The 27,217-nt window shown below is 43.1% G+C and overlaps 1 long non-coding RNA gene across 1 annotated transcript in view; it reads right to left on the reverse strand.

The window, feature by feature from the left end:
- Positions 1-1,112: 1,112 nt before the first annotated feature.
- LOC146343870 (uncharacterized) overlaps positions 1,113-27,217 on the reverse strand; it is a 45,023-nt gene continuing 18,918 nt past the window's right edge. The window contains exons 2-5 of the long non-coding RNA XR_014792570.1: positions 22,877-23,601; positions 8,637-8,687; positions 7,642-7,676; positions 1,113-1,717 (exon numbers count right to left, since the gene is read on the reverse strand). This is a non-coding gene — a long non-coding RNA (uncharacterized LOC146343870). The remainder of the gene's footprint in view (positions 1,718-7,641; positions 7,677-8,636; positions 8,688-22,876; positions 23,602-27,217) is intronic.

Below are 27,217 nucleotides of genomic sequence, written 5' to 3' on the forward strand. Positions count from 1 at the left end.
TCCTCAACAAACATTTGATAAGGAATAATAATGAACAGTTAAGAAAGGGTGAAATCGTGTGTTCAGGGGCTCTGATCCAAAGCTCCCTCTGCAGTCCTGTGTGCGCACAAATTTCTATGTGATTGGACTTCTCTACTGAGCAGAGTTGGAGGCAGTTCCATGTGCAAAAATGGCATTGCCCTGAACCTTGAAAACAACAGGAAGCTTTCTTGCATGTGTGGGAACTGTCTCTGTGTATATCAGTGGTGTAGAGGAGCCAGGGCTCTCAGGGAACACACCACCACTACTTTTTTATTAGCAGGGACACTGGCATCATCTATCCACCCCACACCCCACCCCAGAATTCCCTGTTCTATCTGAGCTTAGCTACAATCCTCACAGAATGAATTTTTCCTGCAACAATATATTGTTCCCTGTTGTAATGCAAAGTATTTGGGGATGGCTTGGTCTTGAAAGGGCAATTCAGATCTATTAGCTTTACCAAAAATAACACCTGCTCCTGGCAGGGATGAAACCTGCTAGAATTGATTTGTTGATATTGAGCAACACAGCAGCCTGAAGTTTTGGACCTTCCGGGGGGGGGGGGTGCCTATGGGGACTGTCAGGATGAGTGCCTGCACTTCAAAATTTACCACTACACCACTGCTTAAAGGTTTTTTTCTTTCCCAAATTAAATGAGTACAAAAACCAGCATTCAGGGCAGGGGGAGGGCCATGGTTGTCTGATGCATCCTATGGATGTAATATGTCTTTTAAACTAAAAATATTTAAAGAGTATTCCTGAAACACATTGGTAACAGTTGTTTAGCGGAAACAAATACACATTCCCCAGAATGCTGTTCCACTAGTAAAGTTCCATACACATTTACGTGCAAATTTCTCCCCCTGTTCCTTATGGAGAACACTAACAAATGCCACAGATATGCAGGAAACAGTTTGCAGCTGAGACAAGCTTAGCACATTTCCTACAGGTTCAGCCAGAGGGGGAATCTTTCCTGGCTCTCTCGATAGAAGTTATGCCTTTGAACCACAAGGGTTTCCTTTCGCATCTTGGCTGAGGATGCACAGGGCCAAAGTCCAGCCACACCCACCAGACAGGGGACTCTGCTAATTGGTTAAGACCTCTTTAATGTCTGGCCACCACTTGGCAGACCCAAGAGGCAGCTGCAGCACTCATCTCAATTTATAAGACACTCTTGATTAACACCATATTTTAATACAAGGCCAAATGAAGTTTCAGTAGAGCCAAACATCTGTATTTGTACATTCCTTTGGAGAAACCCTCTCCTCTCAACTGCAGTGTTCACTCTCATGCTCTTTTGGAGAACACATGGCGTAACCTGGCTTTTGTTCTCTTCCACAAAAATACTCCACCATGAATGTCAGGTTATGTAGTTCCAGATTCTCATTGGTACCTTCCAGCTGTCCGCTCTCATCCAGCAAACCACTTTGGGTGTAGGAGCAGTTCCAGTCACTTCAGTGGGATTCTCTTTCAACTTTGTCCACAGCCATAAATGTTTCACAGAACAGAGTCAAGCATCACTAATTTCCCCATTTTTATGCCATTATTTCTCTCTGCTCCATTCTAAGCAGACTCTTTTCACCTGTTTAGCGCAGGCCTGCCCAGTATGTCTGTTGCCCATCATTTTATTGATTTATTGGAATGTTTCTATCCCAGATCTCCACTGGAAATAGTGTATCAAGGTGTTGAAGAAACTCTAAATGAAAATATAAAATATCAGCAAAATAATTCCACACACAAAAATAACATGAAAGCATATTTTAACATTCAGAATAAAAAGCGGATCAGAAAAACCACTAAAGTATAGACTGAAATGAACAGCTGAAATACCAATAAAAGTTACAGCTAGTTAAAAATAAAAATTCAGGTGAACAGGATGGACTCAGCCTAGGCTTCAATCCCATGCAAACCTTCCTCAGAATAAGCCCCAATGAATTCAGTGAGATATGCATGAGATTGTTCCATTAGTGTCTAAAAGATCATAATGTTGGTACCAGGTACAAGGCCAGCCTCAGGTTTATTTTATTATGTATTGTTTATTTATTTAATTACATCCCACCTTCCCACTAAAAACGGAGCTCAAGGCAGCTAACAATAAGAAACTACAGGTTAAAAACAAACTCTTAATTGAAACACAACATAAAAACAGATCCATTAATATGCTTTTAAAAACACAACAATAAAATGAATAGACAAATTAAAATCTCCTCAGCAACAGTCCAGCTTACATGCCAAAGGCCTGCCTGAATAAAACCATCATTGTCTGCTGGCAGAAGGACAACAGAGGGGGGCAACCTAGCCTCTCTTGGCATGGAGTTGCAGAGACTGGGAGCAGCCACTGTGGAGACCCTCTCTGCCCACCCCACCCCCCAAACGGGCCTCTGATGGTGGCAGGACCAAGAGAAGGGCTTTCTCTGAACATCTTAAAACCCAGGCAGGCTCATATTTATTTATTTACTTATTTCATTTATATCCCACCTTTCTTCCATCATGGAACTCAAGGTGGCTACGTGTGGTTCCCAGGTGGTCTCCCCTCCAAGCACTGACCAAACCCAGACCTGCTTAGCTTCAGCAAGGTAGCTGCCTCATGTGCCTTCAGAGACCATGCCTGGGACTCATATGGGAGAAGGCAATCTTTTAAGCAGCTTGGTCCCAAGCCATATTGGGCTTTATAGGTCATAACCAGCACTTTGAATTGTGCCCAGAAACAGACCAGCAGCCAGTGAAGCTGTTTTAACAAGGAAGTCCTGTAGCCGGCCCCAGTCTGGCCATAGCATTCTGGACCAGCTCCGGTTTCTGAACACTTTTCAAAGGCAGCCCCACATAGAGCATGTTTCAGCAGTCCAAATGGGATGAAACTAAGGCATGAGTGACTATGGCCAGATCAGACATCTCTAGGAATAGGCACAACTGGCACACTAGCCTCAGCTGTGCAAATGCCACCACCAAAACTTGGGCATCCAGGTTCAAGGCCTGAATCCAGGGAGCACACCCAAACAGCAAACCTGTGTCATCAAGGGGAGTATAACCCCATCCAACACAATTCCCTGATCTGCCTTTCAACTGACCAGGAGCACCACTGTCTTATCTAGATTAAGCTTCAATTTGTTCACCTTCATCCAGTCCATTACCGACATCAGACACTGATTTAGAACTAGAAGAGCTTCTATTTAGAACTAGAACATGTTTTCCCAGGAGATGTGTCCTCTGGTAGCCTCTCTTGATGTCTATGTACCCTCCCCACCCGCACCCACCCCAGTCAGTGGGCAGTGGGCAGAATGAGTGTCAATTTACATTCCCCACACTGCTTCAATGTGGTGTAGCTCACAGCCTTCTGCTGCTGGATAAAACTGACAGAGGGAGAGATGGGTGTGCAGGCCAAATCCTGAATAAGCACCGGCACTCATGCCTCTGGTAGCTGCTATCCCACTCCCCCCTCTACACACTTTCTGCGTAACATGCCAAGGGTCTTTAAGCGGTGCATTTGAGCGTCTCTCTTTTTGTGTCACATGTGAATGCTATTAAAGCAAGCAAGAAAATCAAATGTATACCAAAGAAACATTTGCATTCACATTAAGAGCCTGTTTAAAATTATTTATAGATGTATTTATTTTTTCCTGGGGTTGTTAATGGATGATAGTATCCAGTTTTAATCCCAGCGTAATAAACTCTCCAGAGTTGGGGTCAAAAGTGTCCTTTAGGCTTCAGTACTGGCCTAAATATTGTCAGCTGACCCCACAGGCCATCAGAACCCACCAGACTGTATAAATGACAAGGTGCTCCTCAGTCTGAGCACCTGGTCATTGGGACAAGCTGCTGAACAGACTCACTTTGCCCCAACCCTTGTCCCCTCCCTGTTTGCTTGCTCCAGAACCCAACCATTGGTCCATTTTAAACCATGTCATCTGTCTCTGACACTTTGGATGTCAATCTGCCTGTGCAGGACAAACCCCCAGCCATAGTCTGTCTTTGAGCTTAGCCTAGGCCTGACAAACAGTAGAGGAACATAGGAAGCTGACTTTAACTCAGTCAGATTGCTGTTCCATCCATCTTAACATTGTCTGCACTGACTGGCAGCAGGTCTTCAGGATTTCAGACAGGGGTTTCCCCAGTCCTATCTGGAGATGCCAGAAAACTGGGCCTGGGTCCTTTTGCATACAGTGCCTGTGCTCTGCTGCTAAGCTACAGCCCATAGAACAATCTTCCCCAATTCAGTGCTCTCCAGCAGTTTTGCACTACAACTCCCAGCATTCCTGACCATTGCCCATGCTGGCTGGGGCTGATGGGAATTGAAGTCTGAAACAAATGGAAGGTACCAGGTTGGGGAAGGCTGTCATAGAAAATACAGGCCAGTCTAGTTTGTTCCTTGCAGTTTGGCCTAAACCTAAGGCACAGAAGGATTTCATTCAGAATATCACCCGAATATGTGGGAATGTTCATGTACAAGAACAGACAATCCTTTGCTCCTTAATCAGTTTAAATTGCCATTGTCTCTTTCTAGTCCTGCTAATCAGTTTAAAGGCTTACACAGTGATTAACTCTAATGTAATTATGTCTATCACTAATAACGGTTATAACAGGCTCTAAATGAAGGATTAATAAATCTTAATTGAATCAGATTAAGTAGTTATATCTACTAAAGTCTAATTTTTGTTTTCATGTGTCCCCAGAAGGTAATCTCAAGCAGTCTTTAAATAATGAGATCTAAACTTATTTCCAGGCAAGAGGTTTTCAAGTTCTGGCTTTAAGAAATTAACCCTTACATCTTCAAGAGGGTAGCTGTGTTAGTCTATTGCAGCAAAAACAACAAAAAGTCTTCTGGCTGTAGTCTACGAAAATTTATTCTTACACTTGAGTTCTTTGAAATGTCTCTTTCAGCACACTGCCATCCAGAATGTGTTGGCAGATTGTAGCTTAAACAGACAGCAAAACCTTAGGACACATATGGGCAAGCCACTGCCCTTGGCCACTCTCTGTCTGGCCTGCAGAGCCACAGGATATCCTGCTCACATTCCCCAACCATCCAGCTGATAAGCCATTACCTGCTGGGGGCATGGTCTCTGTTACCCTGAGGCTAATAGCAGTGAGGAAACCGAGATCTGTACCAGGATTGCTGCAGTGGGGAGGTATAAGTGGTCTATATCAGGATAACTGTGGTGGAAGAGACTTGAACCTCACCCTCCTCTCAGCGAATGTGGTACAGATTTATATTTCCTTCCTGCTAACACCAGTGAAGAAAACATCACCTGAACACAGACTCCCATCCCATCCCCTGATCTCAGAGGGCAGGGAGGGGATATTTAAACTTTTCCCATCCCTGAGTGCCGAGGACTAGAGCTCCCATCGTCCCCAGTTAGTGTGTCTGGGGATGATGGGAACTGTAATCTGCCACAGCTGGGGGGCACCAGGTGGGGGAAAGCTGCAATAGCTTCTATTCATTCTTTGTGTGATTTTCACTTAACTCTGCCAAGCACAGTTTTAATGGCAAAGGTGGCAGAAAAGATTCCATTTGTCATGCTGGACATTTGCTTAATGATCTAAAGGAACATTCAGTACATTTGTTCCTTCATTTTTTAAAAATACTCTCACATCTAACTGCAAGGCAATCTCCACTCAGTGAGTCAGATGTGAAGTCTTTCAGGAAAGTGGCAACATCTGCTCTCTAAAAAGACATCTGTTGGGGAAGTGAAGAAAGCTGCTTGTAGATAATGAAGAAATAATTAATTACAAGGGAAAAAATAGAATAAGATTAGAATCTGCACATAATTAGCTGTACTTAAGATGCCAAAACATGGCTTGCGAAACATAATTAATGAGTTAGTAAGAAATCTTGGCGATTCCTTATAATGCAGGCATAAGAAGGTATTACCATCTGCTAGGAACATCTGCTGGGCAAGGGACTATAGAGCTATAGTCTATCCTTGCCAAGAAAATTCTGGAAATGCTTTTCTACTCTACCCAAATCCTGTGTCAACCTGCGGGGAAATTACATGGAAGATACATACATGCATATATACATACATACACGAGTGAGGCTAAACTTTGCAAAATTGAAGATCAGCATCACAGAATGTGCCAATGTGGAAAAGTTCTCACTTTTCACACAGTTGTTGTTGTTGTTGTTATTGTTGTTGTTATTATTATGTTTATTTATATCCCGCCTTTTTCCCAATACTGAGACACAGTTGTAAGTTATTGCAGAGCTCCGTGTTAAAATAGTTGGTGAGTTGCACAGTTCTTCACTTAGTCACAGACAGGGAAGATGATTTCTTTAAAGTAGGGGTGGAAAGAAGATAGACTGGGACCTATTGGTAGATCTTCAGGATTTCTGACTCCCCATTGTCTAACAACAGCAATAACTTCAAAGCTTCCCCTGCCCCACCTTAAAGTGGGTTGCTGAAAAAGAACGCTACAGAGAAAACCAGGTGTGGATTTTTGTGTGAAAGGACTTGTGAGTTTGGTTCTGGTACTGATCACAATTCCTGGACTGAATATATGCTCTGAGTCACTCTGTCCCTTCATTCCTAGGATATGTCCAACTACTTTGCATCTGGCACCCACTTGTGGATCTCGGGGTTCTAGTAATAACCATTACCACTACCATCGTCATTACCAGGCTAGGAATCATTAATGTACTGTGTGTGTATATTAGAAGTGGACAACTTGCCCTCTAGATGTTTTGGCCTACAACTCCCATCAGCACTAGCCAACATAGCTAATGGTGAGCGATCATGGGAGTTATAATGTCTGGAGGACCACAAGTTGCCCACTCCTGTTGTATGTACTAGTCATGGCAATTTTATGCTCTTGGTTGCATTTGTTTTATTACCATTATTTTTATTGTATTTTTGTGTTTCACTTTGGAAGCTGCCTTGTGTCGGGGTGGACTTTTAGGGTAGCCATTTCTAAATAAATCAGTAAACATGTTTTTAAGAAATAAACATGAAAACATTCTATGTCACAGCAATAACTGTTGGATTAACATGGTTATAGGATCATACCCTTCCTAGACACTTATATGGGAGTAAGTCCCATTGATTGTATTCAATGGGACTTACTTCTGAGTAAACATGTATAGGTGCACTATCAATTGTCTAAAGATGGATAAAGGTGAATGAAATCATAAGCATTTGGGTCCAGAGCCAGGTCTAGGCCTATGTTCTCAATATTTCTATAGATTTTATTAAGGTGTGTTTTGTTTACCTGCTATGAACCTTCAAGATGAATTGGGATAAAAATATAAAGACATAAGATTACATCTTTACATAAGTGGCCCATCAAAACATTTCTCCTCAGTTGGGCAAAACCCTTCAAACTCAACATGTTTGATTCCTTTTTGCATGACAGGAAAACAACCCGTCACTCCTGAAGTCATTAAAAGTTAAACCAGCCTGACATTTGTTGTGCTGGAGACAAGAAGGCTGTGAAGAAGGATGTTGATTGAAATATAGAAACATTATGCCTCCTCTACAGTCTAGAAGCTGCTGATAGAATATGCCAGCTGACTGATAATCACTTTATAAAATGTTAATCCTGAGCATACGAAAATTAGTCAAATTGCTTCTAGTTTCCTTCCTGGCTATATAAGGCAAGGCTCAGCAAGACATAGAGCAACCTTACCTGCACAACTTCCTTAATGGACAACTCTGTTATCTCTGCGGAGAGAAACCAGCAAAATATTTACATGTTATTAAGAGCTTTTTGTGAAGAAAGATACACATTATAACTTGTTTTATGAGCCCACCAAAGCATACTATAAGTTGAGCAGATGTTTCATTATAATCATTCTTGTTGCTGATATTTCTGCCTCTCTCACTGATACACAGTTGAATCACTGTACTAAACTCATCAAGATGAATGTAGTTCAGGGCTAGCTCCCGATTTGCGTGGTAGGGCTGGGCAAAGTACCCTATGGTTGGCCTTCTCTTATGTCGGTGAGCTTCCTCTGCCTTACTTGATGGCAGCACCAGACAGCTGGGTCCAGGCACCACCATTTTAATTTCCCCAAGCACCTCCAATGTACCATCACTCCAGGGCATTGTGGGAAATTAAAATGGCAACTCTTGGACCCAGACACTTTTTGAAGGGTAGAACAACAGAAGTATAATTTATGGCCCCCACTGGAGCCTTAGTATCTGCTCAAATATGTTGTCTCCTGATGCCAGGCCTGACATGGTCCACCAGTCATGCGTTGCAGCCTGCCAAGGGCTCAACATACCTGTTTTAGCTGCCCATCTGGGACTTCAAAACTAGGAGGACTACCAAGCACTGGCAGGCTAGTCTACAGGGCTGGTGGGCTACATTCAGCTATCTCTACTAGCTCTCAGTTCAGGCCTCTGTCCCTATTCCTGCTGTTCACGAATCTGAACTATAATACAGTGCTGCTTTGCTGCTGTTTCTAGATTATTCTTACCTATCTTGAATGCTGGCCATCTTGGGAACTTTTCTCATTTCCCATTTTTCCATAAAATATCTTCATGGAGGTTCAAACAAGACTGGGCTAGCATAATTGAGCTTTCATAGCCTAGTCTAGGCTAGCAGTGAAGCAGATTTTTAAGTCTAGTCCAGTCTGCCAGGCTAGGACTAAGGAAACATAAATTCAAATCCCCACTCACCTTGCACAAGTTATTCTCTTGGTATCCATTCACCTTCTATAAAAATGTAACCTATACGAGTGTTTGGGGGTTAAATGAGGTAAATGTTATAAAGTACTTTGTACATTATCAGTGCTATGTACAGATTAATAATGTTAGGTTTTTATTCTGGTTCCACTGTTATATTGTGTTTTTAAGCTTTCACATTTTATATTGTTTTATGCTGCATCTTGTGGTTTTAATTTTTGTGAATCGCCCAGACCACTTCAGCTTTTGGGCAGTATAGAAATAAATAAATACATACATAAATATTATGCAGGCATCCCATAACCAGTCATTTATTGTACAGCTGCAGTCCTAAATGCTCCATTCCCACAAAGACTCTTTTATCAACAGTACACTTAGGATCCCAGCCTATATTTCATTCCCAGGTTTGGGATAATGCATCCCAAGTCATCTCCTGTATCAGCTGCTGTGTGTGTGTGTGTGTGTGTGTGTGTGTTTGCGCACGTGCATGCGTGCGTTGGAGCTCTGTAATCAACGAAGTGGGAGATATCAATTTTAAAGAAAGCGTATGTAGATGAGAAGAAAACAGAGCATGACCAAAAAGTGAAATGGCTGTGATTAAGCTTCTAAAAGAACACAAAAAAGGCAGTTGCAATGGGACCATCAGAGGAGGAAAGGGGGCCATTTCTTCCTTCCAAGTCAAGTGTCATGGATGGGGACCTCTGTTGACTTGATTGTATACATTTCAACTTTTAAAATGAGTTCAAATTAAAATAGTTTGTGTGCCCAGCATTATAGGAAGAAGCCATCCATTTGTTATTTTTGTAAAAAGCCCAAGAGCATGGGATAGGCACATTGACGAAGTGAAAATAAGTAACTAAATAAGTCTAGCCATTTCTAAAAATAGCCTTCAAGCCAGCCATGGAAAACAGAGCTATTTCACACATAGTCGCCTTGAACGTCTCAGACCATAAGAAGCAGGGATGGCGGAGAAAGCTACTCTCCAAATTCCATTTCCCATAAACCACAAGCACTAAAAATTTGGCATGCCTACACGTGTCTTATCTCCTCAATCGGCACCAAATGATTCAAGCTGTGAGCTTTTTTAAAGTTTTGAAAACTGCCCTGCTTTGTAAGTAGCAACTACGCAAACTAAAGTCTTGTGGGCAGCAGTGTTCTTGTGCACAAAATATACAAAATACGTATCTACAAGATTCCAGCTGAAGTTGCTAGGAGAGTTGCATTACTTTAGCTATTGTTGTCTCATTCAGATGTCAACAACTTACACCTAAGCTTGCCTGAACAACCTTGTGAGGATTCATAGTAAGGCTGCAGCTGCAAGATGTAATCCCAAACACACCATTATTAGGCCAATCTACAAGTTCAGAAAAGGCTCAGTGTACAGTCCTATGGGGGACTATCTTACTACAGAATACAAGTTATAGAGAAGGTTGATCACAGGAGTGTTGAACCTCTTTCAGCTTGACAACTGAATTCAATTTCAGAGAAGCTCTCAGGAGCCACATTCCAGTGGCGGGGGGAACAAAGGCAAAAAGTAGTTTGTGAGGGAGAGGGAGAAATATCTCAGTGGTGGCCCCCAATGGAATGATCTTCCTGACAAGGCCCGCCTGGAGCCCACATTGTTATCTTTTTGGAGCCAGGTTTAAACTGCCCTCTTTTCTCAGACATTTGGCAGCATATAATGAGTTCTTAACCAGGTCCTGGATTGTCTTTGGTTAATGGTTTAAACATTGTTTTTATATATATGTTGTGCTGTCTGATTATATGTTTTTTATTAAATGGTTTTGCACTTTGTATAATGTATTTTTAATGGTTTAAATCTTTGTGAACTGCCCAGAGAGCTTCAGTTAGGGGTGAAATAGAAATTGAATGAATGAATGAATGAATGAATGAATGAATATCTATGACTGATGAGCCAGTATGTGAAAGAGAGTGTATAGGTAGTGATCCAGAGTGAGAGAGAAAAAGAGATAGGGGAAATGAGTTAGCTAGTAGAGGGGCAGGGAGAGAAAAAGAGTTTGCCTTCTGTGAAACAGGTTTCTGTTGGTGCTGAAAACTGTGGGTTCAAAGGAGTTGTTTAGTTTGTTGGGCCTCAGACCCAACCTCTGCCTTGTACTCAGTCCTCTGGGCAAGTTACTTCTCCATTGTGACTAGCCACACTTCCCGTGGCAGCCATTTTATGTTTTTCAAATTGCCAAATATGGCCATGGGCCCAAAAAGGTTGCCTGCTGCTGGTCTACCTCTATCTCAGATTGTTGCTCCAGAGGACAGGACTAGAACCAATGGGAGAATATTAGGAAAAACTTCCTAACAGTGAAAGCTGTTCAGCAGTGGAACAGACTGCCTTGGGAGGTGGTGGGATCTCCTTTGCTGGAGGCTTTTAAGCAGAAGCTGGATGGCCACCTAGCAGGGATGCTGTAGCTGCATCCTGCATAACAGATCCTGTGCTGGACTGGACTAAATGATCTCTAAGGTATCATCCAACTCTATGATTCCATTTAAGAATGAAGGCCCAAGAAAGGTCTACAACTTAGTTCTGATTTCTGCAGTAAGCAAATATTTTTAAAACAAATTATTATTGACATTTAATACATTTGATAGATGGAGTCAAAGTCCTCATTCTCTTCTCTCTTTATATTTACTTTTCAGCAAAGGGCCGGAGGGTGGGGGAAGTTATTTCAGCACTTCTCTAAAATGAAATTCCAGCCTCTACAAATGTAAACAGCTTGGCTTCAGGTCAACTCCTATTACAGGATTAAATCATAGGGTGGGAGGGGTCAATTTCTCATATCATTTAGATATTAATCTGGCTAGAAGTTTCCCCTGTGTTTTCACCAGATTCAAAAAAACAATTGCTTTATTTAAGCCACTGTGCATTCTCCAGCATCAGGAAACATCAGAATGCAGCCACAATAGTGCCCCATGCCTTGCTTAAGCTCCACTGAATAAGCAATGGTGTAAAGTATCATCAGCTACCAGCTGGGGTTGCCCTTTGTTCAGTTGTGCCTCTGGCAGCCCTCAAGAAAACCCTTTTGCTCACTGCTGTCTTTAGGCTTACGGTGAATTTCACTTCTTTAGGTTTAGTTCCATGGTACATGGATTACTGCACAAAGTCACAACCCATTCCTTGGCTTGGTAAAAGCCTTCCCCCCATACTTTATTTTAAGACATTGTTTTCTATACTGTTTACATTCTTCTAAATAACAGGACTCCACCCTGTTTACTTTGTTTCCCATAGAATTCTGTTTAGCCAATAGCATCATGCTTAAATGGAAATCCTAGTGGGAGGCAGCAATTGCAAAACAGGAACAATTAATGGAAAACAGACACTATTTACAGATTAGTCTACATAAAGCACCAGTAAGGGTAAACTCCATTGCTAAAGCTGTCCCCACCCCCCAGCCCCAATGTGCTTCATGAAAGTACATGGTCACCGAATGGCACATGTAATGTTTTCTTCTATCATTGTAGAAACATATTACTGTCTAGCACTAAATGCTCGTTGTGTTAAAGTTTATGTGCAGTCTGTCCTTTCTAAACACCTGTCTTCTACAAATAATTTTATATCTATATCTATGACAGTGTCTGATTTGGATGGATGGATGGACAGACAGACAGACAGACAGACTGTTCTAAAGCAGAGGATGGGGTAAGTGTTGTTGTTTTTTAAATGTCTTTCTGTCTTGTTCATGCTGCATTTTTTTAGTCCACAGTTCAGGGAACAATAATAAAATGGCATATTGATTTGGCAAATACATGAAACATTTTTGGAACACATAGCATAAGCTGAGAAATGCTTTTGATCATTATCTTTAGAATGATAGATTCAAAAACAGTATAAAATTGAACATTCCTGTGATCTACCCACACAACATCCAAGCTTTCCGTACCCATGACAGGATCATCATGACAGCTGGATATTGTACTAGCAGTTAATTTTATTATATCCATATACATTCACCAATTTTATTTATACCACAAAAGGTATACACAGATAATATAGGCAGAGAGTAAAGGAGAAATCACTGCATTGTGCAAATATGGAAAGGTATTACATTTGGCGCTGGAAGGATTCTAATTGTCAAAGGAAAAGGTCAAGTTAATCAGAAACAGCCACTCCAGAGACTAGATAACAGTCTTCTAAATTTGCTTATTTGTAGTCTCAAGCAGCTTAAAGACACATACACAGAAGTCCTACCTATCTTTCATTTTTACCTGTCTGGTGCCATCTAGCGTTTCCAAGTTGCTACTGAAAATTTTAAAGTCAATGGGCCAATCCACCCTCTTCTAAACAGACAGGCTAGGCAGAGAAACAAAAACAATACTCAAAAGGAGAATCTGAGTAATGAGAGCACAGAACAGCACTTACACAGTCAAATCTGTAAAAGCTTTAGACTTTAAACTGGAGCCTGCGGGCCACTGTCGTAGCGAGGTTGCATAAGCGAATAATTAGGTCCTATTAGGCGTAAGCTTTATAGAGCATAATGCTCACAAAATTTTAAAGCCAGTCCATATGTCTGAATGGGGAAAGGCAGGTGAACCAAGATAGAGCATATCATGGACTAATCATAGGGCTGGTTCTTACACTCACCCAGCCATTAATCCCGACTGCATGGCGGAAGAGTGTGGTGGTATAGCCCAGGATGCATATAAGCAAACGACTGGGACAAAAACTTCACAGGTACTACCATATGTGTGGTGTTTGGAGGCCTGATCCATGCAGTGCTTTCCCCTCCAAAATGAGAGGGAAGGTAACAGGACTAATAGCACCTACATGCATATGGCAGCACACAGAGAATGCGCATGGCAGTCTTGCTCTTATTGGTTTTAAAATATATTGCTACCGCAGCTGATCGAAAAGCTTTTGTAGCCATTCACAACATCACCAAAACAAAAACAGAACTGAAAACTCAAAGAATAAAACAGCAACGAGTCAAAAAGCAGCACATTTTTTAAAAAAATCTGCAGTATGGTAAGGGACAGTGATCGTCAGTCAGCAGATATCAATCAACAGCTTTCAAAGCTATTCTGATTTTTTTTAAAAAAACACACACACATTTTTAAGCTCCTGAAGCAATTCAATGGAGAGTAGGCTATGCAGAGCTCTTTCAGCCACCGACTACATAGCTACGTAGACTACGTAGACTACGTAGCTAGTAGCGATGTGTTTCTTTCTTTCTTTTTACTATAAAGTTAGTGCATAGGGCCTAATCTGGATTGGGAGCCTTGCATGGGTGTAGGGGGCTTAAACCGTTTGCCCCTGCTATAGTCCCAATACAAATCAGGGCCTTGCAGTTGTAATTTTCATTGCCCAAACGTGATTAATTAAAACAAATGGATCACTTTTGACATTGAAAATTACAGGCGGGGGGGGGGGGAAACATGATCCAGATTAGGACCACAGCAGGAGACAATGGCTTAAAGCCCCCTAGCCTGGATCTAGGATCCTGATCCAATTAGGGGTGCCTGCACTTACTTCCTTGTGTAAGAAAGAAAGACATAGCTGCTAACTACGTCTTCAAAGTAACGTGTACCCTGGCCCTCAGAAGTCAGTTCCAAAGTATTGGGCTGCTACTGAGAAGGCCCTGCTCCAGTGGAGGCCAATCAAGCTTCCAGATAAGATGGAACTCAGAGCAGGAGCTCATCAAAAGACCTTAAGTAATGGGGAGGTCAAACAGGAGATACTCAGGACAAGGGATGTATGGACTGTGTGAAATCCGTTCCGCCTGTGTTTCGCTGGTTGTCAGGAGCCTTTTGTTCCATTGTCCACCCATCGATGGAACTGGACTTTTTAAAATTCAGGGAAAAAATCTGAATTTGCACAAATTTGCATATGCAAAAATGTGCAAATTCCCACAAAATGTGCAAATCCCACCCCAAAATGTGCATTTTCATGCTTTAGCCTATGGGGCAAGTGTGCATTTTCAGGTGGGTTTTTTGGTTTGTTTTTTTGCCTATTTTTCTATAACGAAATTTGTGCAAAATTCCCAAAGTTTAGAAAAACGGTCTGCAAGTCCACCCGACAAGAAAAGCCAGTCCACTGCAGAATCCGCAGGTCAGATTCATAAAAATCCAAACTCATTTGGTTCTGTTGCAGATTTCTCTGAAATCCCTACTCAGGACCCAAATTATATAGGGTCCTTGGACAGTGGAGTGGAAACACACACCATGCAATCTTGATTGCTGGCAAAATGAGCGTATGAACATTCAAGGTGCTGGTTTTGACCTATAAAGCCTTACACAGCTCAGGACTCCAATACCAGATGGAGCACCTCTCCCAGCATGAACCTACACCTACACTACATTCATTATGTGAGGCTCTCCTCCAGGTGCCTCCTCCGAGGAAGGCTCAGAAGGTAGCAACAAGGAAGGGGGCCTTGTTGGCGGTGGCCCCCAGTTATGGAATGATCTCCCCAACAAGGCCCACCTGGTGTCAACCTTGTTTCCTTTTCAGCATCAGGCTAAGACCTTCCTCTTCTCCCAGGCATTTGGCAGCATATGATGAGCTTTTAATCAGGTCCTGGATTTTTCTTATTGCTGATTGTTTAAAATTGTTTAAATATATGTGTGTCTCTGTGCATCCTGTTTATATGTTTGTACGTAAATGGTTTTTATACTACATATAATGTATTTTTAAGGGTTTAATCTTTGTAAACTGCCCAGAGAGCTTCAGCTATTCAGCAGTATAGAAAAGTAATGAATGCATGAATGAACTGTCCCATAGTCCACGAGGAGTTGGCTGTCTTTAGATCTCTCTCCCTCTTATCTAAGAAAGCTTCTTTCTGCCCCTCTTCAGGACCAAACTACAAATGCCAGTCGTGTGGAGTTTGTTTCCAACATTATTTTGTTTCATTTCTTTTTACAAAGTGCAGCCATGGAGGCTGCAATTTAAAGCAGAAAACCAACACCACTTGTGCCATTTTTCCACTAAAATGTTCCCCACCCAGATGTTTGTTCCCCACAAGGGAAACCATATAGGTAAAGAAAGACCTTCGTCTGAAATCTGGGAGAGGTTTCCACTGCCAGTTGGCAACAGATCATCCTGGACTATCTGAACCAATGATCTGGTTAAGTCTTCGTAGCTTCATGTGTTTGTATGCCACGTTCCCCACTTACCAGGGAGCTGAGGGTTGTGGGGGCATGCAGCTCCAGCAGCGGAGGAGGCAGGAGGCTGGCAAGGATGCTGCTGCTCAGCCGCAGCACCCAGCCACTTGTGAGGGAGAGACCTACCAAGCCAATCAGGGCTGTGGCAGGCTTGAAGGAGGCGGGGCCAAAAGGGTGGACCAGAGTGAGGACATTCCCCTTCGTTCTCACCCTGGTCCGCCTGAGGCCTAATGTAAGCTAGCCTCCGACGCAGCTTCAGCGTTGCCGCCACCCACTTTCCCCACCCACCCACGCCTGGTAGCAATAAATCTTGCAGCAGGCAGAAGTTAGTCACCGGTTAACGAGGCTGGGAAGGAATTTTTACCAGTGTTAAAAATGGGCAAAAAATGGTGCAGGATTTTTGCCTTCCTGGTTCCAAAGTTATCTCAGTAGTAAGTAAGTTGTTCTGTAATGTCTGCACATTCTTGTGGTTGCCTCAGTATTAATGGTTACATCACAGCTATGTAGGCATTGGGCTGGATCCCTTGTGAGGCAGAATAGGATTGCATTCCCTGTTCCCCCACGGTGGGGATCCACATAAGGAATTGTGGGGACGCGGCACCAAAACCGACCCAGCATGGGGGCAGCAAGAGGGCCTCATCCTGGGTGGTGGAAAAGGGGATTGCATTAGCGGTCTGCACCATAGTGAGCCCCTGCTCCTGGCATGTGGGCCAGAAAGGGGAAATCAGACAGCAGGCAGGCTGTCTGATGACAGGATCTGCACCCTTTGCCTTCACCAATCCTGTTTCAATAAAGTTGTGGCCAATTTATTATGCCTCATAAGACTGTGTGTGTAATTTGTTCCCTCCCATTCATTGCCTGGACCCAATTATGTGCTGCACCACACAAACTGACATCACAGTTTAATTTATCTTTCCGTAGCCACTGAACAGACAATGACTGAATTCATGTTCACAAATGGAACCAATCAAGAACTGCATCGGATGGTTTTGACAGCACATCCACTACCACTAAGATGCAGCTAAAGAATGTATCAGTGCATTCCTTCTTAGTCTGTTACGATGTTTAGTCTTTCACACCTCTAGAGAATGATCTGGGGCCATTACAAATAAACAAAAGGAGAACACTGTGCATTACATTCTTTCTGTGAAGCAGAAATATGGTGTTTTCACATGAGAAGTTACACCAAATATCTTTTGTAGTACAATATTGGCATTTATTATCAGACAGTGTAGGCCTAATTCATGATCAGCTCCTCTGGAAAAATGTATGAAGAGACCAATAGAGCTCAGTTACACACAGGTCCACCTACACAATCCAAATCACTATGTCAAAATACTAAAGTAGACGCACTGCAATTCATGTCAGCAGAGTAGAGAGCTGATGATGATTCAACAAAGCAAGCCCAGCCATAAGCTGAAGGGGACAGCCAACGAAAACGCAGACTCACTAGCCAATCTGGCCTAAAAGAAACCCCTTCACTTTGCTGCCTCCTTCCCCTATTCAGGAACATGATCAGGAAGAGCCTGTATAAAATGAGAGTTCTTGCATCTAAATTACAAAGTTACATTTTTCAATATCTGGTAGAAGCAAATGTAATCTTTTTAGAAATCCAAAAATGCACATGAAGATATGAGCAGAGCTGATTAAAAATGTATTCATCCCATGCAAAACCCTTAGGAAACCCTTTTCTCACCCCGACACCATATGGAAAAGTGTTACACCTATTGTGTGAACACCCGCACGCACATATTGGCTTGGATCCTAAGTTGCTCTTCTGCTCAAGCAAGGGGTGAAGATTTCTGCTGACAGCCCCTCCATCTGCACCTCTCATGCATGCCATATCCCACACCATTCCTAAGGGTCCCCCAACCCATAGGAGCAGATTTTCAGGGTGCACAGGGAGAAGGGAGGAAAGCCCTGTTCATTCCATGAACAGAAACCTGTTCCATTCACAGAGGGGAAGTTAAAACAAATGGATCACTTTGGGGCAAGTCCCCACCACCTTGACTTCTCACATCGGCCAAACCTGGCAGGGGTGGCTTGTTGGGGTGGTTAACAAACCATTCCACAACCCTACAACAGGGCATGAGTTCTGGGTGGTTTATTAACCACCCCATCAAGCCACCCTTACTGGGTTCAGATGACATGAGAAGCCATACCCAGTGAAGGTAATTATGCAAATCAGCTGGCACACAATTTGCACATGCAGGGTGGTTAACCACCCTCTGTGGCTGGTTAACCACCCTGTCATTGCGCAAACTGGACTTTCTACCTCATATGGACATTGTGTGGGGATAAAATGAGGAGGATCATGTACTTGGGCTTCCTGGAGGAAAGGTAGGATATAAATGTAACCAATCAATAAGGAACTTTTAAAAGTTACAATCACTGCATTCAGTATGACAATCAAGAGCAATACAAACAGTTATTGTTAGCTGACATTCAGTTATTTGTATAGCATTGACACAATGCCATTTGTTACATTGGTATAAATGCTTTATTTATTTTAAATCACTTTGTGGAAGGCAAAGACTATGCTATTACATCACAGTTTCTCTCCCATTTTCTAAGGTAACAGTTCTTGATGGTCTAGCAACTTCTGAAACACCAGTAATGTAAGCCCTTTTTACATGTTCTAAGTGAGTAGAATAAACATGTGTGAAGGAGGAAGCTACAGGCTCTGTCTCTGACCCATGTGCATGTTCACTAGAATACCTGTAGAGGGCACCCTACTAATATGTACGATGATCGTCCACCATGGGCATTCATTGGTTTGCATCCAGATTTAGAATTCCACTCACAGAAGGGGCCTCCACCCAATTTTCAAGGATCACACACACCACAGCCTACCCAATTCAGAATGAGTCCTCCAGGATTTTTGGTAGCTAGCCCAGTTGCCTATGCCGAAATCTGGATCCAACTCATTGGTCTGGTTCACACATAATGCAAACCCATGGTTTATTTAACCCAGGGTCAACCCATGGTTTGTTGTCCTAACTGGGGTTTTCTGGCAGATGATCAAACAAACTGCAGTTTGTTTTCTCAACCCCTGCATTGTTTGTCTCCCTCCTCCATGACCTGCTTCCTGCCTATATCCAAAATACCTTTGTGATGCAGTAGTACTGTCATGTAGAACAGCTGGGTTTTTCAGCTGTGCTCGCCCTCCACCAATTTATGGTTCTGTATTCACACATAACAACAACCCATGGTTTAAACAACCCAGAGTTCACAATCCCGCAACAAACTATGGATCCTCTTTCTGGGTTGTTTGTGGTTAATAAACCATGGATTGTTAGCACAGCTGCATTCATACATTATGACAACCAGGAATTCTACAACTCATACCATGGCATGGGCTAGCTTTATGTGCGAACCCAATTGATGCATTTGTTTAGAATATCTGGAAAGGGCTCCTGATGCACAGAGTTCTGCCATCTCTAGTCCTGAAACACATGGTTATGCTGTGATGGTTAATAACCCCATGTAAAGTCCATAATATTTGTTCATTGCACGGAAAGACACAGTATAGTCTGAAACTGAAAGCCCCTACCCCATAACTTCAGATCACTTTCCAAGCCTCCCAGAAGTTTATTTTTTTTTTATGGTTTTCTCCCCTGACCCATCAGATGGCCAATGTAATCCTTAGCCAAATTAAACTTTTAAAAATGGATTCTTTTTTATTGTTGTTCTACTAAAACCACACAAGTTTGGAGAATCTGAAACAAACAGACATGTGAGAAGCTTTGGTAAGGTTTCATACAACTATTCTAATTTTCATTCTTTTGGAAAATATATAGAGTGAGGGATTTGTTTTTCTTAAAGTTCATTCTTCTCTTCTAAACTTGGAGCTTCCATTTCCCCCTGGAAGTGCAGATACAGGATTCCCCACATGCTAACCAAAGGATGCATTCAGGCTTTACACATTTTTGTGACTTTCTTTGCTAAATACTCTAGGAGAAACACAGATTGGCTGTCCATAGCAGATCGAGCCAATCAGTATGCTGAGCTTTTCTAAAAGCTTAAAATTAACCCAGAATTCAGTTTCACCCCTCCCAAGGCCTACATTAATCACATAATCAATCTACCCTCCCCATCCATTTATTTTATCAACCTCCCATGTAAGACTTAGGTTTTGGATGCTTCCTGTATTCTTTTCAGTTGCAGATGTTGTGTGTGGTTTCATTCATCCCAATTACAAGTCAAATTAGTCCCACTGATTACAGATTCATCATCTACCAACGGACCCTCATCCAACTTCATACAAGTAGGTGACTGACTCTACAGAGACTGAATCCTACGCAAACTGGAATACAGTACAATATACATGCAGTCACTTCCTGAAGTGAGACTTTCTAAGTAGATATCATTTCCTGGTGCCTGAGGTGGGGATTAGAATACTTTGGAACAAGCTGCACTCTAATTGGCTGCAGGAGGCTTGGAGAGTTCCCATATCTAATCTAGCACATATGTGCCTTTTTCCAATAGCTATCTGACCACAATGTCACCAATAGCCTTGCACAATGGTGACACTAGGTATTCACTAACCGCATTCAAAGCTGCCAGAAGTAACCAGTATGGACAGAGGTTTCTATATGCACAGGAGTTTAAACTTTAATTCATATCTATAGAGATTGCATTGCAGACTGTTTTAACTGTTCTCGATAGTACATTTGCTAGTTTCTACAGCTGACGGTTTCTCTTTCTTGGTATGGGTTTCACACTAGGCCTTCAGACTCAAACCTAATCCTTAAATAAAGTTTCTGTTTTGAGCCAAAATCCCAAGTAAATCCTCAGCTTTCCCACAGACTTCTCTGTGTCATATGTAAAAGTGTAGACCTGGGCAGATGTTATATACATATACAGTGAATACATATGGGATGGAAGCAGGATCATGTCCAATCCCCCCCCCCTTAACATTCAGGATACGGTCTCAATAGAGCACACACATCTACAAATTATACATACATTGGTTCCGTATGAATGATTGGGAACCCTGTTTTTAGCTGTTTGTACATGTAACCTTCTCTTGTATTTTCTATACCTCCAGAGTAAGTTAGGGACTAACAGAAGGGTAGACTCAGGTAGAAATGTTTTCCAAATGATCCCTATGCAGCTTTATATAATCAACAGCTAGACACTCTTTACATTATATGTTCTCCTTCAAAATGGAAGAACATATCAGAAGCTACAGGACACAGCTTTACTTGCAAGACCTGAAACTTAGCACCTGAATCAGTCCTCTTCTCTTGGTATCAGCAAAGATTGTGTACGGCTCTTCGCAGATTGCTGCTTAGGAGGATATGAGTCTCTGGACTTCATCACACAAGGCTAAAAATCCTGCAATTTACTGGAGCTTCTGCTTCCAGAATCTTTGTGGGATTAGATCCAGGCCTTTCCACATGGCTTTTTTAAAAAACTAAACTTCCATGTGGTTCATTACAAAACCACTAGGTGGCACTGTTTTTTTATTTGCAATAAAAGCGACTTTAAACAGTACACCCTCATTTACATCGCCTCCATGGTGGGAGGAGGGAAAATGCCAGACTTTTGTGGTCATGGAAAACAACGCAATAGAGCTCACAAAGAGCAGGAGGTTCCCTAGAGAAGCTGTGTCATGTACAGGACCCGCAAACTTCTGTGAGTAAACAATCTCCATAGCAGGATAAAAGCCTAGTGTGAAGGAGCCCTCTGGCAAGCTCTTCAAAAGTTCCAGTTGCAAATATAGTCCATACATATTCTTAGACCAAACAGCCCAAGAAATTTGAAGAAGATGGAGCCCACACACACACCAGGAACAATTAACCATATGTTTGACTGTGTGCACAAATCAGGGTTGGGTGATTTCTGGGAGGGCAGAAATCTCAGATGAGTGAGAAACCAGGAGCCAGGCCCAAGAGTAAGACAGAGCCAAGGGCCAAATCAGGAGGCAGGATCAAGACACATGCCAGAAGTCAGGATTAAAAGACAACCAAGAGATACTTGAACACACCAGAGCTCAGGAAGAACTGGTTGTTCAAGAAGAGTTTAACTGGAACCACTGAAGGCTCGTAGCTCCAAAGTCAGTGGGGCGGTGAATCCGTGCTGGGTTTCCGTCAGAACCAGTCAGAACTCTAAAGGGGATATCCTGGATAGCACCTCTGGAGTTCTGACTGAAACCCACAGGAGATTCACACCCCACTGCCATTGGAGCCACCAGCCTCCACTGACTAGAACAGGAAGCTCTCTTCCTGTCTAGGAGGAACAGCCTAGTGGGCAAGGTTAATCCATGGCCTAAGGATACGAAACTGTTTATGCAACGTCTGTGGCTTGCAGATCCATGGCTCACCACATGGGGCAGCCACACACAAACCAAGAGCCCCAGCAGCAGCTCCTGCCAATGCATCAAATAAAAGAGGCAAAAATATTGTAGAGCCCCTTTGGGTTTCTTAACTTTGTCTTAACTGAACCAAGCGGTTCAGGGTTTAAAATATCTCGCCTAAGAAGAGATATTATTCCTTGTTCTGTCTAGGTTGTCTCTCAGGAAATAGGGCTGAAACTCCACCAACCACATGTACAAGACAGAAACCAGAAAGCCATAAAACAAGGAAGGTCCTACTGAGCATACCTCAGGGAGCTTAGGCATCTAAGAAGTCTCAGGCAGCTGCCAGATGTAGAAGTGCCCACCTGAGGGATAGGGACTCCTTGTGAGTAAGGGTATACTCATGAGGAGTCTGTGCTCATGAGTAGGCCTTTCCTCAGGTTTCACTAATGGCCTGCAGCTGTGCTCTGGGTGGGGCTCTGAAGGCTCAGGCAAAGTAGTCTTGAGTGCCAGATGATGGATGCTGTAACAGTGCCTGTGCACCAGTTCCCAGATGTTTGTCTTTACCCTGCCAACCATGCCTTTGCACCTATCTGGCCTCCCTGTGTTTGGACCTTGGACTGACCTTGGTTTTGAAACTGACCCTGGCTAAATCCCTGTGGCTCTGTCCCTGTGCCACCGTAAGCCAGACACCTTTGTGCTTGCTCAGCGCAAACACACAGATTAACAACTGCACAGTTGGTCTTGGGATCCATGGCAATGGGCCTAGCTTCTAATCCTATTGTACAGCAGTCCTTTTTAACTTGGAGTTTTTACCTCCCCTACTTACATTAAAGCTTGGCTGTTTTGTTCACTCAGTTTGGAGAGATCCTTTTGGAGTTCTTCGCAGTCTGCTTGGGGTTTTACCATATTGAATAAGTGGATGTCATCTGCAAGTGTGGTTACCTCACTGCTTAGTCCTGATTCCAGATCACTTATGAACAAATAAAATAGGACTAGCCCTAAATCAAGTATTTGGGGGGAGGCACCCTTTTCTTACTTTCCTTCTTCCAATGTAAGAAATGGAGGAAAGTAGAAGGTTCCTTAAAAAATGGCCTAAAAATAATTTAAAATAAATAAAATGCCTGTTTATTCCTTCCTTCCGCTTCCTGTTCTTCACCATGTACCAATCTATTAAAAAAACATCCTTTTAACCTATGACTGCTAAGTTTATTGAGGAGCTTTGGATGAGTGGCTTTGGCCCAAATGCACATCTCACCTCACCACCCTTTTAGGGCACAATCTTATCAACTGCTTGGAAGCCTCTGAACTCAGGGGCTTCCATGTTTCCTATGCTCTGCCATACTGAAGCGAACAGGGTGGGAGGAGCAGCAAAGGTGATCTTCACCTCTCTGTCCCCTGTGTTTGGTGATTTTTGCTAGATGCACGTTGGGGCAAAAAATCCCAGCTTCAAGTATAGCCTGATGGGATCTGAGCTAGCGATGACCAACCAAGAAAGAGATCTTGGGGTTGCGGTGGACAGCTCGATGAAGACGTCAACCCAGCGTGCAGCCGCTGTAAAAAACAAAAAAGGCAAGCTCCATGTTAGGCATAATTAGAAAAGGAATTGAGAATAAGACTGCCAATATCATATTGCTTTACAAATCTATGGTGCAACCACACTTTGAATACTGTGTACAGTTCTGGTCACCACGCCTAAAAAAAGATATTGTAGAGCTGGAAAAAGAGCAGAAAAAGGCAACTAGAATGATCAAGAGCCCGGAGCATCTCCCCCATAAGGGAAGGTTACAACAGCTGGGATTGTTTAGCTTGGAAAAATGGAGGGAAAGGGGAGACATAAATGATAGAGGTGTACAAAATGATGCATGGTGTGGAGAATGTGGGTAGGGAGACATTTTTCTCCCTCTCTCATAATACTAGAGCCCGGGGTCATCCTATGAAGCTGATTGGTGGGAGATTCAGGACAGATAAAAGGAAGTACTTCTTCACACAGTGCACTATGGAATTCGCTACCACAGGATATAGTGATGGCCACCAATTTGGATGGCTTTAGAAGGGGGCTAGACAAATTCCTGGAAGAGAAGGCTATTAGTGGCTACTAGTCCTGATGGCTATGTGCTATCTCTAGTATCAGAGGCAGTATGCCTATGTACACCAGTTGCTGGGGAACATGGGCAGGAGGCTGCGGTTGCGCTCATGTCCTGTTTGTGGGTTCCTGGTCGACAGCTGGTTGGCCCCTGTGAGAACAGAATGGTGGACTAGATGGAACCTTGGTCTGATCCAGCAGGGATCTTATGATCTTAAGACCAGCAATTACATGTGTAAATTGTTTAAGAAGGCAGATGCCATCCAGGCCCGGTAATTTGTTAATAAACCTTAGAATTTCATCTTTTTTGTTTGACTTGAGTTCATCAGGCTCCCTCCTCAAGAAGGCCAACTTAGGCATGGTATCTATTTTATGTCTCCTGCAGCATCTTCATGTAGCATCCTTATAGATCATCTTTACAATGTCCTTGTTCTCCTGTAAAACACTTTTAATTACATTGTCATCTATGATTTAACCACCTCTCTGGCTAATTTCCTGCTTCTGGTGTATTTAAAATGTCTTTACTGTTGGTCTTTTTCTCTCTCTTTTGTAGCAATATGCTCCTTTTTTCTTTCTTTTTTCTTTGGCTTTATCATTAATCTGCATTTGTTTTACAAGAGTTTGTATTCCTTGTTGTTCTCCATATTTGGGCAAAGCTTCCATTTTCTGAAAGAAGCCTTCTTGCCTTTTATAGCTTCCTTGACTCTGCTCACTAATCATGCTGGCATCTTCTTGGATTTCATAGAATCAGAATCAGAGGGTTGGAAGGGGCCTACAAGACCATCGAGTCCAACCCCCTGCTCAATGCAGGAAGCCTGATTCCCAGGCGGTCTCCCATCCAAGTACTAACAGGGGCTGGCCTCTGCTTAGCTTCCGAGATCAGACGAGATTGGGCACATCCAGCCCTTTATTTGTTAATCTATTTCCTAATCTATGGTATACATTCCATAAGGGTTTATATTATTGTGGTTTTAAATGTTCTCCAAGCATCTTGGAGAGATTTGACTCTTTTGATTCTCCCCCTAAACTTCCTTTTAACTATCCCCCCCCCTTAAAAAAAAAAAAACTTTTATCTTTTGAAATAAAATGCGATTTTGTTGGACTTCCTAGGCAAATTTCTTCTCACATCTATGTTGAATTCGATAGTACTTTGGTCACTGTTCCCAATCAGCTCAACACCTACATTTTGCATTAGATCCTAGACACCACTCAAAATTTAGGCTGCAAGCCTATGGCCATTTAGCTGAGAGTAAGCCCCATTGAAATCAATGGGACTTACTTCTGAATAGACATGAATAAGACTGCACAGTCTGTGATCATGTTCCCTCAAGTTAGTTCCATGACTTCATATTCCATGTGCAATGTTCTAAGGCACAGTCATTTATCATATGTAAAAATTGTGTATAATTTGAATGTACATTTCCCCACTCAATGTAGGGTAATTGAAGTCACCCAAAATTATAACATTTTCTCCTTTGGCTGACTCCCTTTTGTTGACTCAATTTCAAAATCATTTATTTATTTATTTATTTATTATTAAATTTATTAATCGCCCATCTGGCTGGTCACCCAGCCACTCTGGGCGATGTACAGTGTACAATAAAACAGTTTAAAACAATAAAATTCTACAATAAAAACATTTTCTAAAATACCCTAACCCATCCCAAATGCCTGCCTGAACAACCACGTTTTTAATGCACGACGGAAGCTCATTAAAGACAGGGCATGGCAGAGTTCCCTAGGGAGGGAGTTCCACAGAGAGGGGGCCACCACAGAAAAGGCCCTCTCCCTCATCCCCACCAGTCTAGCTGTCCTGGCTGATGGGACAGAGAGAAGGCCATCCGAGGCTGATCTTGTTAAGCAGCCTGTCTGGTGCTGCTGGAGGCGCTCCTTAAGATAGGCTGGGCCAGAACCATATAGGGTTTTAAAGGTCAAAACCAACACCTTGAATTTGGCCCGGAAAACAACTGGTAACCAGTGCAACTCCTTCAGCACTGGAGTGATGTGATCTTGCCAGCGGCTGCCTTTAATCAGGCGAGCTGCCGCGTTCTGTACCAGCTGCAGCTTCCGAACTGTCTTCAAGGGTAACCCCACGTAGAGCGCATTACAGTAGTCTAAACGAGAGGAGACCAGGGCATGTACTACCGATGGGAGCAGATGGTCGGGAAGGAAGGGGTGCAGCCGCCCTATCAGATGGAGTTGATACAGTGCTGTCTGGCTCACAGCTGACACCTGAGCCTCCATGGACAGCTGGGAGTCCAAAATGACCTCCAGGCTGCAGACCTGGTCTTTCAAGGGTAGCCGTACCCCATTCAACACCAGGTCAACATCCCCCAGCCTCCTCTTGTCTCCCACCAAAAGTACCTCAGTCTTGTCAGGGTTCAGCTTCAGCTTATTCCTCCCCATCCAGCCACTCACCATCTCCAGACATTTGGACAGGGATTTTATGGCCAACCTTGGTGAAGATTTGAACGAGAGGTTGAGCTGCGTGTCATCCGCATATTGATGACACCGCACCCCAAACCTCCTGATGATAGCCCCCAGCGGTTTCACATAGATATTAAATAGCATCGGGGAGAGGATGGAACCCTGTGGCACCCCACAAGTGAGTGGCCATGGGTCCGAAACCTCTTCTCCCAGTGCTACCCTCTGGTACCTGCTGGAGAGGAAGGACCGGAACCACCGCAATACGGTGTCTCCAATGCCCAACCCCTCCAGGCGGTCCAGGAGGATACCATGGTCAACGATATCAAAAGCCGCTGAGAAGTCGAGGAGAACAAGGAAGGAGCATTCACCCCTATCCACAGCCCTCCTCATATCATCTACCAAGGCAACCAAGGCCGTTTCTGTCCCATGCCCAAGCCTGAAGCCCGACTGAAATGGGTCTAGATAATCAGTTTCTTCCAAGTGTGCCTTCGACTGCATCGCCACCACCCACTCAATCACCTTGCCCAAAAATGGCAGATTTGAGACTGGGCGAAAGTTGTTCAGAACTTGAGGATCCAAGGAGGGCTTCTTTAAGGGCGGTCTTATCACGGCCTCCTTGAGGGCTGATGGCATCACTCCCTCCTCAAGGGAGGCATT

Source organism: Heloderma suspectum, chromosome 5, assembly GCF_057233095.1.
Source record: "Heloderma suspectum isolate Gila_16-S chromosome 5, 16-S_ref, whole genome shotgun sequence".
Lineage (NCBI taxonomy): Eukaryota > Metazoa > Chordata > Lepidosauria > Squamata > Helodermatidae > Heloderma > Heloderma suspectum.